This window comes from Macadamia integrifolia, chromosome 4 (assembly GCF_013358625.1).
Source record: "Macadamia integrifolia cultivar HAES 741 chromosome 4, SCU_Mint_v3, whole genome shotgun sequence".
NCBI classification, from domain to species: Eukaryota; Viridiplantae; Streptophyta; class Magnoliopsida; order Proteales; family Proteaceae; genus Macadamia; species Macadamia integrifolia.
In genome coordinates this window covers 2,252,574-2,266,466 of record NC_056560.1, presented here as the reverse complement: position 1 = coordinate 2,266,466, position 13,893 = coordinate 2,252,574, and the positions used below count along the sequence as shown (strand labels likewise).

The 13,893-nt window shown below is 39.7% G+C and overlaps 1 long non-coding RNA gene across 1 annotated transcript; it reads right to left on the bottom strand.

Annotated features, from left to right (window-relative positions):
• Positions 1 to 349: 349 nt before the first annotated feature.
• On the bottom strand, positions 350 to 3,012 carry LOC122076181. Its single transcript, XR_006139456.1, has 2 exons — positions 2,768 to 3,012; positions 350 to 592 (listed from the first exon to the last, which is right to left on the bottom strand). It is a non-coding gene; the product is annotated as an uncharacterized LOC122076181 (long non-coding RNA).
• Positions 3,013 to 13,893: the final 10,881 nt, after the last annotated feature.

Below are 13,893 nucleotides of genomic sequence, written 5' to 3'. Positions count from 1 at the left end.
GAGATTTGAACCTTCATTGCTGTCAGAATCATCACTGAACAACAAATATTCATGTTTGATAAATATCGATTGGTGATCGGTATAAAAGGATTGCATCATATGTAAAAATTTAGCTTGCTCAATGGGGTCTGAGGAATCTTTATATCGAGACTTCCAGTAATCTAATACTTCCTTGTAATAAGGATAATTGGAATCTTGAGAAGATGATGGCTCTTTTGAGTCCGAAACTGTCATACACTGCCTCAAAAATAGGCCAAGGTATGCGGCATTGGATTCTCAACCCAGACAGTCTACCTTCCCTAGGATTACGGACACAGACTACCATTCGCACATATTTAACGAGATCATCTACTTTAAATTAGAGTACACATATAAAATCCATAAGAGAGCATATACCTAGTGATCACATCTACAGTGATACATCAACATGAGTTGGTTCCCACAATTTACAATAATAAATACATCTTACAATTGTCAATGACATAAATAATTGCAATATCAAAAAAAATCTCAATCCTCTTCATTGTATCTCACAGACACGACCTCACAACCATCATTGATCATCTGTCCGTCTTAGCTCCGGTTACACCATCTAAAAAGAGTAATCAACAAGAGGTGAGTTTCACAAGCCCAGTGAGGGGTGAGAAGGCAAGCACACACATCTAATCATGATGCAATCACATGCTTATACAGAAGCCATACCAAAATTCTCTATATGCCTAATCCACATGATCCATTTAGCTTTATTATATCCATTCTAGTTACTAACTCTCCATAAATGGGTATAAGTGCTATAAGCAACGTAGGTGGTATCCCCTTTCCCAGTACGTCGGGCCTTAGGGATATAAGCTAGTTGCAATAGCCAGTCCCAGAAAGAACCTTGGTCCCCCAGCTAACCCCTAAATAGTAACCCTTGACAGCTATAGTCCAAAATCTGATACTGTCATCGGTCTCCCATGCTGTTCGACAGCTATGTGTACAATACATCGTACTATGCTATGCCCTCTTAGGATACAGTATGTCATATCCAGGCGTAGTAGTCCTCCATGACCTACTACCAAGTGGGATTAGTCAATACCTTACCCCCTTTTGACAAGGGGTTATAGCAATGGGATGTGAATCCTAATCATGTGCAATCTACTTGCATCCATAGCATCCAATCATACATCTGTGGCCACAAATATAAAATTGACCTCTGAACCCACAATACCAGAATTCACACCTCAGTCACACCATGCCCCATACTATCAATATTACAACCATTACCACACAACTATAGTACTACACATCTACAAAACCTCTGTCACATCAATCTCGGTAAAATCATGCCACATGTGTAATATATATATATATATATATATTTTATACAGAATAAGTCCAAAACATGGGTTCCATCACATTACATATGAGCATGCAAAAACATAAAAATATAGAAACACTCCATAAAATAAAACAAACACCCACTCACCTTAATACCGAAAATCTGATGTCCTTTCACTGAATTCCCATCATCGCGTATCCTCGCCAGATATTTTAGGTTCCTATTTTAATATTTTCACATTTATAATTAGTTTAATTATTTATTGGCTAAGGATAGCTTTACTTCCCTAAGATCATGTTGAATTCTCTCACCAGAATCCAACCCAACTGTAGGGCAGAGGTACTGATCTTGGATCAATATCTTCCCCCCAACAACTGACCTAATTGCCCAACTCAGCTTCTTAACCTTGTGTAGGACACTTATTTTATCCATACATTTATTAATCCCTTTATCTTCCTAACAGGACTAATATTTAGCAACTTGGTCACCTGATACCAACTGAAATGGCTAGTAGTTTCCATAGTCCCATTGATTTTACTAAATGGGGTTTCCCCTCACAGCCAGGGCCCACACAGACATCCCACAATTCATCTTTCCTACCCAAGATATTTTCCCCCTTATCCTGAGTCCCTTGATTCACTTTTATACCCCATACACACTCGGAATAATTGGAACCTTACACACACTGCCGGGGAATTCAGCCAGAATTCTGGGCCTTTACTAGTAGTAATGCCTGGGAAAAATGGATTGGCCGGTTTTACTTGTAGGCCAGGTTATCTTGACGACAGATTTCGCCTTCCCTTAGGAAGAATTCTGCTGGGCAGATTTCTTAGATCCTGGGCTTCCAATTCCTTCCTACAACATCTTCTAAGCATGTTAAACATGGGTAGAGGGTCTATTTGGTCAATTGTAGTCCAATTCACCCGACTCTCTATGTGGGTAAACTGTTCCCAATAGGATTTCTTGGAATCAACTAGGATTCTTGCCTAGCTTAGCAGACAGAGACTTGTCTCACTAAACTCTCCACCCCTACGTGTCCATTTAGGTGAATTAAAATTTATGAAACTCCTACCTAGTTCCAATTTAGTTTTCATTAAAGGGCACAAGGTTAATTGGGTTCCAATTTTCCCAATTTTCTGCCTGGGTGACCTATCTAAAACTTCTACCTTTTTCTGGATAAAATTGAGGTTATGTAGAACTTTACCCCACCTCCAATTAATGTCCATATGGTTCAATTGAAAAAAGCCCCATGCCGTAGGGTTCCTGGGATAATTACACATCTAATTGGGTCCAGTTCTAGGTCCCAAAATTAGGGCTTTTGCTATGGGGAGCTGAATTGAGTTCCCACAGCCAATTCTCCACTACCAATTTTACCCTACACTATTCCTACCCTACTGGCCGAATTCTACCTCTACTGAATTCATAGGGTAGGTCAGGGTAAATTACCTCTTCTTGGTTTCTAGGACTTGCAAGTGTAGTAGGGAGACTCTGGGGCAGTTGTGCAGCTCACCAACATCTCCCCAGTTGTAGCAAAGTCACTGGCAGCCTTCCACTTCATTTTGGCAGCAAGTAGATAAGGGCAACAACAACATTTGAGCTCAGGTACAGCCTTGGCAGCAGGTGGGCAGCACCCTTCCTCCGCTCTTCTTCTTCTTTCCTTCCTTCTTCTTTTCCTTCTTTCTTCCTCTTCTTTCCTTCTCTGTTTCCATCGGAGTTTATAGTAAATGGGGTGAACAGTAGCTCCCCCAATTCATATATATTCACCAAAAATAGACCTTAGGGTCTATTTGGCTGAAAACCCTTAAAATAATCTAATTAATTTATAACTTTAAAATTTAATTACACTATAGACCCTATTGCCCATTAAGGTAAATAAAGAATTATAATCCTCAAATATACCCTTACACATTGTGCAAGTGTGCAGAGTCATGCTGCAAAGGGGTGGGCCCCACAGAAGAAAAACCAAATTTCTTGCATTCTGCCACCCAAACCGGCTGGATGGTTTGCACTTGAGTGGCCTACCGGATCTCCCATCTATGATCTAGCAGTTGCCCTACTTCTTGGTCTTATAAGTCTAATCAATGTGGGGCTGATCCCACCTCTCTTCTGACCATTTGGGCTCCTTCCCTGGGCTAGTGAGTCAGTGTAGACACCCAATTTTGTCACCCTCCTCTAGCTATGATGAAATGTGGATCTTGGACATGACTTCTGACTTCCGATCAACAGAGATGATGGACTAAGCAAACCCAAAAATATTCAACTACTTAAAAACCCTAGAAACCCCACACGAGAGAGAAGAGGATCCAATTTTGACTTTCTATATACGAAGGAATCTGGTCAAGATGACCATACAGATGGATAGTACTTGAAAATACGATTCCGAAAATATATGGCACGTCAAAATTGAACCTTAAGATCTCCTTAATCGTCCTCAAAAAATCATATTTTCCCGTACGCATGCTGCGCACACTGGCAAGCTTATTGGAAACCTAAAAAAATCTCCCACCTACCCAAATACCCCAAATTCATCCCCTACTTGAAAACCCTGGAAACCTCACATGGGAAAGAAAAGGGTCCAATTTTGATTTTTTATACACAAAGGAATATGGTCAAGATGACCATTCAGATGGATAGTGCCCAAAAATACAATTATGACGATATATGGCACGTCAAAATCAGACCGTCAGATCTCCCGTGATCGTTGCCAAAAAAATCTATGATCATGTGCGTGCTATGTGCGCTGGCCAGCCGGCTAGCTCGCTTGCATGCTACGCGTGCTGGGCAACAGGCCAACCCGCACGCATGCTATATGCTAGCTGCTGCCTAGCACATGCTTACTGCTGCCTAGCACATGCTTACTGCCCATGCCTACTACGGAGCCAGCCTTGCCCGCACGCATGCTACATGTGTTGGCCAGTAGGCCAGCCCACACAGCCTCGTATGCTCACCCCTGCATGGCCTAGCCTCCTCCCCCTCACGACCCTTCCTACGGGCCCACTAGCTATAGCCCACGCCTGTGCTTGCTACTGCCCAGCCCATGCCCTTGCTGCTGCATGTGCCCATATGCATGCTGCCCCGTGTGCTATGTGCTGCACACGCATGCTGCCCCATATGCCATGTGCCACACTCCAATGCCACTTCCCAAGTGCCATGTGCCACACACCAATGCCACTGCCCTCCACCTATGCCACTGCCCACGTGCCATGTGCCGCACACCCATGCCATTGCTCGCACACCTTGTACACATTACTTGCCCTCCCGTACTGGCCTTACCCTATGAACTTTGGCCCAATCTTGTGCACCGTTGTCAGTGGTCGGGATTGGTATTCCATTGGCCCGGTGGGTGAAGAGATTTCCTCTCCACCTACTTGAGACCAAAAACCTACTTTTTGGCTAAGAATTCTGTCACCCAAAAAACCCCTTTCACCTATTGGATAAAAGCTCTCTTCACCCATTTTAGTCCAAGAACCCCTTTACCCATTGGATAAAAGCCCTCTTCACCCTCTTTAGTCAAAAAACCCTCTTTTGTCCGTTGATTAAAAATTCTCCCTCCTCCCCATTGGCTCTAAAATCCTATAAATACCCCCCTCCTTTGGATTTTAGACACCAAACACCCCCACCTCACTCCATAGTAGTGAAGCCCTCTCTCTTCCTCCCCTCCCCCTTTTGATTTTCTTCGTGTCTTCGGAGCGATCTTTGTTAAGATCTGAAATCTTGTTCAGATCTTCGAAGTGTTCTTTGAGATTTTGAAGATCTTCAATCCAAGTTTTTAGCCCAATCCAATTTTGCCAAAAATAGTATGTTCTTAGCCTCCCCCCTTTGAGTGTTGTTGGTTTTTACCAGAAATAGAAATCCCTCCCCCTTGAGGTTCTTTGGGTCTACGAAGAGATCTTTGTCAAGATCCAAAGTTCTGTTCAGATCTTCAAAGTGTTCTTTGGGGCTTTGGGGATCTTCAATCAATTTTTAGGTCAATTCATTTCTTTCAAAAAATATCCATTCTTAGTGGAAGTCCTATCCAAGTGCCCCTAGAATCTTTCCAGAAATAGCCATTCCCAGCGGAAGCTCTGCCGAAGTGCCACCTTAGCCTAGCCGTCCCCTAGCTTATCCCCAGTAGAAGCTCTGTCGGAGTGCCACCTCAGCCTAGACCTCCCCTAGCCCATTCCTAGAGGAAGCTCTGTCGGAGTGCCACCTTAGCCTAGCCGTCCCCTAGCCTATCCCCATTGGAAGCTCTGCCGGAGTACCACCTCATCCTAAGCCCAAAAATAGCCTTCCCTAGATGAAGCTCTGTCTAAATCCAAATCTAGAAATAGCCTTCACTAGCTGAAGCTTTGTCCGAATCCAAATCCAAAAATGGTCTTCCCTAGCCGAAGCTTTGTCCGAATCCAAATCCGAAAGTTGTTGTTCCTAGTCGAAACCCTGTCCGAATATCATCACAATCAACATCCCTCAAGAAAGAAAATTGGAGGTTAAGACCATCTTTCCCTAAGCCAGGAGAATCCAAAAGACAGTCAGAGTCGGTACTAATCAGGGGCCCACCCCTCTTGACTCTAAACAGGGTTAAATTCAGGTACAGTTTCTCAACCAACTTGTTATCATGTAGACTTTACATAGACCTTGTTTTAGTGTATATAGTAGTTTAAATTCAGTCAATGTATATATGTGTGATAACTTAGCCATGCATATGGAATAGTAATAATTATAAAAAATGTTCGTTCTTAAGCATCTAGTAGGAAGACCGGTCGAACCAAGTAGATTGGGTGTCTAATACCTTCCCAATTCTACAACCTGATACTTACCGTAAATCTTTGGATCAGACCAAATTTCAGGCCCTTTTCTCAGGATTTGGGCCCACCCTCGGGTCTTAAGCCCATAATCCTAGGTGGCAACTCCAAATCCCCATTTGCATGATCCCGATCCCCGTATTGGAATATCATCAAACCCCCATCTCAAATGTTAAATTTTACACTCTTGTGAAATAGGCCTCCATGTATCACCGAGCGGTGATACGATGGTGTGGGGCCCTCAGGGTAAGCACACACAACACACACCCCTCCCTCACATGAAAGAGAAAGAGAGGAGAGAGGACGGAATCGACATGAGTCCATTTTCTGGCCGCTACCCTCACAGTCAGCTAAACTCTCTCTTGCTACTGTACAACATAGATCCATAGCAGAGCAACCTACTTCTTGATGTTAGTTAAGCTATACCCTGGCTCAGCTACTTCAAATTTCAGGGTGTTACAGAAACCGTTGATATAACTACGAAATTTGATCGAGAAGGATAAGGTGATTCCTTTTCCAACTGGGTTTCAAATTTTTTTAGTTTTTCATTCAATTGATTGAAAGAGATAAAGAAAAGATATAATAAACTATTTAGGGTACTACTAATAGAGTTTAAAGTAGGTTCAATATGAAAAGTATGGACATATCTATCTTTGATCGAAGAAGCACAAGGAAAATTTAGAGGATTCATTATCACTGCTGATTCTACTTTTAAAGGTGTCTAAAATCGTCTCTATCTTACAGATCGAGATGGTGGTTTATCAAATTCATAATTGGTTGAATAATATCATCTACATAAGGTAGGATTTACCTTATGTTTAATAGCCTTAGCTGCTTTAGCTTTTAGGCGATGATCAATTATTAGTCGAAAAACATAGTTAATTTTATTTCTTAATGAATTAGTACTTCTTGTATTTTGTATAAATTTAGGATAGATTTTTACGCAAAATTCATCCCAAGGTGGAGGTAACTTTAGAAGAATTGTGTTAACCAATGATTAGAATTGGTTGAGTCCAATAACTGGTAATAATGCATGTAGGCTTTCAAAAATTCTTCAAAAGAATTCATGTCATATAATTTTAATTTTGCTAAATTAAAATTTATATCTTCTAGGTAGGTATCTGTGGGTCGGATACCACAAAATTTAGCTTCTATGAATTTAGAAAATTTAACTAAAATATCTTCAAAACTATTAAAATTAGCAATAAACTCTGATTTTTTTGTCTTTTTCTTTATCGATTTCTTGACATTAGATTGTTATATTAGTTGTGTGTAATTGCCTTAGCAGAATCCGATGTTAGTTAGTATCAGAGCATAGTTGCAGAGACTGTGGCTCCTTTTGCCAAGCCTTCTGTTAGATAGCTAAGAGGATCATCTGATCTTTGAATTAGGACTATTGATTAATGCAGACTACAGTCGATCTATAGTAGATCATCTCATCTATCTACTAAGGTACATCATCCATTGTTAGCCTTCGGCTTGTGGATGACAATAAATAATTGTCTGTGTATTAATTAAAAATATTATGGTTTTAATTTCTATCTATTTAGGTATTAAGTATATACGTTTAATAGTTCTTGTAAGTTTAATTCTTAAGTGTGTCAGTGCTTAAATTCAAGATGATATAAAATAGGGGGGGAGAGTTTTCTTTCATTATTATCTTCCTTTCTTTTGTAAAACAAAGCCCATATTTCTCTATTGAATCTATGTTTTTGCTCTTTTAGCTACAAGGCTGCTGTAGTAGTATGCATAAAGGTTGGGCTCAACCTGCTATGTGGCTGAATTTTGGATCACAGATCTTGTGTTTCATTGTATCTGAAATCAAAATAGCAAAGGCCATTGCAACCACAGCTAGGAGCCTTTCATTGGTTTTTATTTTTCTTGATCTAAACATGGGAATGATAAATTTGTTTTAATTGAGGCTTAGAAATAAATATGCTAACAATGTGTATATTTTTGGTCAATTCTTGATTTAGCATATATGCTTTTGTAGGCCTACTGTCAGAATGCACAAATTAGGCCTATTGTCAAAATGCACTAATATGCACATATTTTATGCCTATTGTCAGAATGCACTAAAAATGCACCCAGTTATATTAAACAAATTATTCCTCTTTTTGTGAACTAAATAATTAACAAAGTAGATTACCAAAACCTTATTACCGACATTGTTGTCCTTAATGTATAGTATAGCAAACATAAGTACAAAAAACAATATTTTGTTTACCTACATGGCTGCCCTTATTATGGAATCAAAAAATTAGGAAATAATATCAAGCAAGCATTAAAGATAGACTTAAAAGGAAAAGGAAAAAAAAGGAGAAACTTATTAAGTAGTTTCCTTACTAATATTAATTCAAAATTCTGTCCCACAATTAGAATTTCTTTTTCCATATTTAACGCCTTTATATATATTTCCACGTTTCATATTATAACTATATTTCTTTTTTGTTTTCCCCACGAAACTCTACTTCCTATTATTAGGAATGTTAGTTAATATAGATCGGACTGGGTTCCGACCCAATTCCTTCATTGGTCACCCACTTGGGGTAATCATAGACCCACTAGGATTGGGAACCCTAGCTATCCAATTCTCTATAAATAAGAGGGTTTTTGCCACAAAGCCAATTAGGATTTTGACCTAATCTCTAAAGCTCTCTCTCTCCCTATTCTCTTTTGTCTCTCCCAATTGAGAGTTTGTATGTCTCCAAGGATCTCTATTGCAATTCTTGGATTTGGAGGGTGGAATATTGCCTAGTGAGATCACCGTAACCTTTCGTTCATCGCTATTAATGTGGATCGATGCATGGTGCAACCCAATCCATTCCACTGTGAGAAAATATGAGGTAATCCTCGATACCCATTTACTTTCCATTTAGCATTGGTATCAGAGCTACGGTTCATAGTTTTGTTATGCATCCTTGCGCATCGGCTGCGAGTGTGCGTCATTGATCCTTGGATTCATCACTTGTGCTTTGTGCGCAGAGCAGTGGTTGTTGCCACTGATTCTAGATATCCCACATGCATTTTATTGTGTTGCTCCTAGCCATGTGGTATGCTACACACAGTTACTTTTTTTCCTGGGCCTGTGCCGTTCACCGATGCTACAAGTAATGTGCTACAGCCGACACTGGGTACGGAAGTCAATGGAGCCGATTGGGTGAATTGGTAGAAGTCTTCTTAAAGAAGACAAATTCTTTTTCATTATTTCAAAAAAAAAAAAGAGAAGTTTTAAATACTGGTTATAAACAATACCCATAAAACGAATTTGTTATTTGAGAGTTGCTTCTTTTCTCTTGTTAGTGAATGATTGCATCATCATTGATGCAATGCAATCAAGATTTATAATATTAAATCCATAACGTAATCTTACCCGTAAGAAAAAGGGACTTCTTTCCACTCGGTCCATGTGCTACAATTTTGTGCAGCCCGCGGCTAATAGCTACAGGTTACGTATCCTTTTTTTTTTTTCTTAGCCACGGGCAGTATGCCTCATGGATAGACTGTTTTGATCGGCTGTTGTTTTATGTTACTTGGTATTTGGATCGATAAGTATTGAAAAGTTTAAACCCTAATTGTGATTAGGGTTTATTTGTTTAACCCTACCCAAGGGTTTATTTTGTATAATGTAATTTTAGATTTGGGTTTGTGTAACCCTACCTAAAATTATGTTTCTGCCCTTAATGACTTAGGTCAAAGGGGAGGGTACTTTATATGATTAATTTATTGTTGTTGATATGATGATGAATATTTATGTTATTTTCTTTACATTATTGGTTCTATTAGCATGACTCGAACATGCGTTCATTGCGTTATTAGGCCAGACATATGATTGCTTTGAAATGTGTTTTAGCATGTATATGTATATGTATTGACAAATCAACATACCCTCCCATGGAGGTTTTTTGACTTGGGACTCACTCCACTTGTTGGGATGCGTGGTTGATCTCCATCTACGGACCCATGGATATTTATTTATTTGGGTTGAAGATCATGATTGGTATTTAATTTAAGTAGACATGTTCATGTATGTACGTTAGAGGTAGTCCTCGTGCATGATGTAAAATGCGATGCTCCCTATTCAGTAGATTGATGTAGTAGGACTTTTCAAAGATGTAATTATTTTTGGGATAATTTAATTACTTTTTTCAGAAGCCTTGTAAAGGGAAAGCAGCTCACACTGCATATCATACACTTGTACTAGCTCGACATGCCACTTTAAGTACCAATTGGGTGCCTATATGGGATCCATGCGTACCCATTTGTATCGCGCAATTTTATGGATTGGAGATATATAATTCTCCTTATATTTGTTCGAAATCGATGAAAATTATATATCCCTGACCCACACATGTGAGATTTGATTATGAGTTTAGCGAAATTTTTTGTCTCACCGTGTGTAGTAAGGAACCATTAATTTTAATTAGGATTTTTGGAACAAATTCTTAATGTGTACCGAAAGTTTACCTTTCATATTTTTGTGTGTAGTGATATGGCCACTAATTATGTTGTTGCGGACCTCACCAAGGGTGACAAATTGACTGGACCCAACTATGACATGTGGCATTGAAAGATTCAATATTTGCTCAATGAGCAAAACTATCTTGAGTATTTGACCAATGTTATGGACAAACCCATTGAGGGTACCACTGCTCAGCACTATCGTGATATGAAAGCCTATAATCAGTGGGTGAATAAAGATCGCAGTATGCGCTTTATTATGTTAAGCTATGCATGATGAGTTGATTGGTGATTATGAGAAACACACCACAACTAAGTCCAGGTGGGACCAATTGAACATTGACTTCAGAGATACATCTATTATAAGGTTAAGGGGTATGACCTTGAAGTTTGAGATGTATAAGATGGATCCTAAGCACACTATGCCTGAACACTTAGGGTGGTCAAGGTCTTGATTCAGAAGCTGAAAGATGCTGGGACCACTCTTATTGATGAGTAGCAGGTTCAAGCTGTCATTAGGACACTACCCAATTCTTTGATCCCCATAAAGCTCATTCTCACATGCAATGATAGAATTAAAAATTTTACTAATGTTGCACAACATGTGAAAATTGAGACGGAGCACCAAGAGGCAAACTGTGTAACTGTCCTAGTCGCCCGGGGAGGTAAGCACAAGGTCAAGTGCAAAAGACAAGGCAACCCAAGAAATCAGGGTATGGCTTAGAACCAGAAGCCAAAAGAAGGGAAGCCTGCCAAGCGCAAAAGAGGCAAGCATGGTGGAAAGAAAGATTTATCTAAGGTCAAATGCTACAACTGCCAGAAAATGGGGCACTTTGCTCATGATTGAACTGAGCCGAAGCAGGTACCATTTCTATCCCACTCTCCTTGTACATATGTTTGTACCTATGTTTTGGTTGCCTATACACAGTCTGATTGGATTGTGGATACAGAAGCAACAAAATATATAACGCGGGATCGAGGGGGTTTTGTAGATTATCGTAGAATTTCAGTTGGATCCCAGAACATGTTCATAGGGAACAGTACTAGTGAAGTAGTTTAAGGAGTTGGTACTTATCAACTCAAAATGCGTACTGGATGCACCTTGCTTCTTCACGATGTATTTTATGCACTGGATATTCAGTATAATCTATTTTCAGTTTCTACATTATTACCTTTAGGATATTCATTCCATATTGATGGTTGTACTTTAGAGTTTTATTTGAGCGATATATTTGTTGGACGTGGATCCTTACTTGATGGATTTTTTAAATTAGATTTAATTGATTCTGCTTTATCGGTTTCTTATACAGTTAATACATGTGATAATTCTGAATCTATTACATGGCATGCTAGATTGGGATATATAGGGCTAGACAGGATGACTAGGTTAGCTAGAAAAGGCCTTTTAGGGCCACTCGCTAAAGTCAACCTCCCTGTGTGCAAGCCTTGTCTAGTAGGTAAGGCTCATCGGAAGTCTTTTGGAATGGCAGTCTGAGCTACATAGCCTCTAAAACTTGTCCACTCAGATATTTATGGACCTATGAAGGTAAAAGCACACCATAGCACTTCTTATTTTTTCATATTTATTAATGATTATTCGCGAAACGGTTATGTGTATCTGATTGCACATCGCTACGAGGCATTAGATTGCTTCAAACGCTTCGTAGCAGAGGTTGAGAATCAATCAAGTAAGAGTTTAAAAACTCTGCGCACTGATCAAGGCCATGAATATCTATCCTACCAGTTTAAAGAATTGTGTGAGGAGAAGGGGATTCACAGGCAGTCAACCATTTCTCGCACTCCGCAGCAAAATGGCGTAGTAGAGAGGAGAAATAGGATACTATTAGATATGGTTAGGTCGATGATGGCGCAAGCCAACCTCTCGATATCTTTCTAGGGGGATGCTCTTCTAACGGCTGTTCAAGAGGTCATTTGGCTGAGGAGGCTCCTACAGTTCTTTGGCATTTTCGCTTATTCAGGAGATGCAGTGCTTGTACACTGTGATAATACAGCAGCTTTGGCATTCGCTAAGGACCCCAAGTTTCATGGGAAAGCTAAACACATAGACATCAGATATCACTACATTCGAGAAATCATTGTGCAAGGGGAAGTTGTATCGAAGCAGATCTCCACAAGTAGCATGGTGGCTAATCCACTGACTAAGCCTATTGCTCAGGACATTTTCCTTACTCATGTTAAGAATCTGGGACTTAGACATGGATGATTTGTATTTTGAGTTTTGACATTTTCTTTAGACATTATTGTTATCAGCATTTGATTTATTTATGAGACATAATTCTTTAAAGTGATTTATGTGTGTACACAATTTATTTTGTAAATATATCACTAGGGTTAAATCGACCCAATCACACGGGTGATTCACCTTGGTACTTAAGGATAGCGAGCAAGATGAACAGACAACTTTTTAGCTATGTGGCGCATTAGTTAGAGTTAAGATGAGATATTTCTATGGTCGAACACAAAGATCCCACATTTCAGTGTAGGCTACTTATAGCCGAGTGTGAGAACTCAGGTAGACGCCATAGGGGTGGCTGGGATGATTTACTCAGGTTAGGCGCTTGAAAGTGCACTGAACCCAGACTCATATGGTGTTCTTTTTATTTTATGAGTGGCATTATCACCTTAGTGGGAGTTGCACCATAGCATACATTTCATACTATATGTACTTTATTACAACCATTTGTGAGAGTGACTGAATGGATTCCTTCTTCATCACTGTGTGAGCCATTTGGATCAAACTTAGTTGATACTATAGATACCCTCTACCTGAGACCATGTCATGAATAGGATGCCCAATGACGTTACTTTGACGTGCTCCTTAGGATCATAGATGATGTGGTCCAGAGGGACACGATTGAGAAAGCGGTTGGGAATAGTCGGATTGACATATGGGCTTATGGAAAACTATTCAAAATTGCACCATTGTTTTGTGGCTAATTGCCAAAAACTTGTCGTATTTATATTTTGACGTATTCATAAGCACATTACATGTTTTAAGGTCAGCACTGCTCATCATGAGGGTTTGAGAGTGCTAGACTTAGTGTAATTGGATTGTTTAGGGTACCCCAAATTATTTGTTAATGATGTGCTATGTTGGTTAGATGGAAGCTTGATATAATACTCTTACATTTATATTATCTCGTTAGGTCGCACGCTCCATTTCTTGTATGATGAGACACTTATGGTAGAGAGACTTCTAGAATGGACAATTGAGTATATCCGCCCTGTGTGGGCGAGTGGGAGATGTTAATTAATATGGGTCAGACTGGGTTTTGACCCAGTTCCTTCGTGAGTCGCCCACTTGGGATA